This window comes from Vitis vinifera, chromosome 10, assembly GCF_030704535.1.
Source record: "Vitis vinifera cultivar Pinot Noir 40024 chromosome 10, ASM3070453v1".
NCBI classification, from domain to species: Eukaryota; Viridiplantae; Streptophyta; class Magnoliopsida; order Vitales; family Vitaceae; genus Vitis; species Vitis vinifera.
The window spans coordinates 18,180,036-18,182,500 of NC_081814.1; positions in this window are offsets into that span (position 1 = coordinate 18,180,036).

Consider the following 2,465-nt stretch of genomic DNA (forward strand, 5'->3'; position numbering starts at 1 on the left):
TTTATCCAAACAGTTTAACCAACTATTTCTAAGGCTCCAAGGAGGATGATAGTCACGGTTGACAAGACTGCTAGCCACAGAAGGAGAATCACATTCAATCCATAAGTTCAACCAATTACGAGAGTAAGCAATATCAATAACATTAAGCACTGCCACTAGCTCTGCATAAAAAGCTGTATGAAGGCCTAAACTAACAGCAAAACACCTTGTTGAATGGACATCTGAGCTTGAAGATGTTCGGAAGATTGCACCACAAGCTGAGATTCCAGGATTGACTTTAGATAAGCCGTCAGAATTGGCTTTTACCCCATATATAAAGGTCCAATTTTCGGAGCTTTTCTCCGAGAAAAAGGAAGCCCAAGATGAAGGAAAGTGTTCATATCACTCCCAAAATTTACATAACCTGGACAAAAAGAAGAAAAAATATGTGTATGGGCACCTGGAATTTATGTAAAGAGACCAAGGATCCTTGATGCTTTGCTTTATTACGAGTCCTCCAAATTTCATACAAAATAGAAAGACTTGTCACAATCCAAAGATTGTAAAGCTGTGACTTGAAAGGCTTCGACATAATGGACTGGCAAAGATCTTCAATAGAACCACTAGAAGGCAGCGTCGTTTGAAACAATGAGGCATGCCATTTCCAAAGCAGCTGAGTAAAAGAGCATGTAAGAAAAAGGTGCTGAATTGATTCAGAATGCTTGTTAAATAAGAGACATATAGATGCTAAATATACTCCACGCCTCTGAATTTTATCATCAGTAGGGAGAATTTGGTGAAGAAGCCTCCATGCAAGAGTTGAATATTTAGGGGGAATAAAGTTGGCCCCAATAAGCTTACGGGAAGTTCTTTCTGAACTCTTCATAACAATTAGCCATTGATAAAAGCTTACCTTTCCACCCGCTTGGATTTAGCTCTATCTGCTAATGATTGAAGATATTCCCTTCTCGGGATGCCTTTCAAAATTGGAACACCAAGGCAAGGTATTCAATTTGAAAACTACCTTCTGAGAACCCCAACTTAAATTGAATTACATGTCTGGATAGCAACTTTTCCTTTTCCTACAAAGAATAAGCTTTTTTCTTTATTGACAATCTGACCCGACTGTTGACCATACAACTCTAAAAAATTATTAAGGTTGGTCAAAGTTGTAGAATCTCCCCCTACAAAAGATAAAAGCGTCATCAGCATATAATGTATGCGAGGGGACACCCTCTCGGAATTGAAGTAGGCTTAAGATTTCCTGAGTTGTAAAGGTTAGTCAATCCTTGAGCACTTCTTCAGCAAGGCAGAATAAGAGAGGGTTCCAAACCTTGCCTTACACCCCGATTACAAGAAAAGAAACCCTGTGGAGAGCCATTGACTAAGATGGGAGAGCTTGGCAGAATGAAGAATGGCTTTTATCCAAGTTTGTCGTGAAAACAAAATTTGTGGAGCACCATGCATAGGAAAGACCAGAAAAGAGTATCAAAGGCCTTATAGATATCAATCTTTAGGCCTAGATTACCAAAAAAATTCTTCTTATCCAACAAGTTGATATTTTCTGAAACAATGCCTATGCAATCATGGATTCTACGCCCTTTGATAAAAGCTACCTGATTCTGAGATACTATACGAGCAGCAATGTTGGCTAACCTGTCCGCTAAAATCTTGGGGATGATTTTAAAGACAAAGTTGGCCATAGCAATGGGGCGAAACTGAGAAACTAAATCTGCACCAACAACTTTTGGAATAAGAGTGATTAAATTAGAGTTCAAATTAGGTGGCAACCAACCTTCTTTGAAGAAAGCCTGAATACAAAGAACAACATCCCTACCAACAATATCCCAACATTTTTGGTAGAATAAACCAAAATATCCATCCGGACCAGGAGCGCTATTAGGGTTCAAGGAAAAAACTGCCTGCTTGATTTCAGAAGCTTTAGGAATGGCAATGAGAGTAGCATTTTCCTCAATAGAAACTAAGTTGGGAATCACGTCACACAAGGAAAAATCTGTTTGTAGGGGAAGAAAAAAATTGATTATATAAATAAACAGTATGCTCGACCACTGGATCCTCCACCAAAGTACCATCGATCCTTAATTAATAGCAGATTTAGCTGTTTTAATTTTAGCATAGGTATGGAAGAACTTCGTACACTTGTCTCCTTCCGAGAGCCATTTAATTTAATTCTAGCTCTATCTCTCCAAAAGAAAAGAGATTTTGAGCCTTCACTGCATCTAAGAGGTCTTTTTTGGCTTTCACTTCTTTGTCGAAAAGAGAGGCATCCATGCTCAGAAATTTCTTTTTGGACTTCTGATCAAAGTAGAGCGGGCAACATTGACCTTATCATGGATGTTTCCAAACACATCAGTATTCCATTTGTTAAGGCATTGTTTCAGAGCCTTTAATTAGTAAGTGAGAACATAGAAAGCATTACCTGGAACAGTCCAGCAATCTTTAACAATATTCATGAAGTTATCATC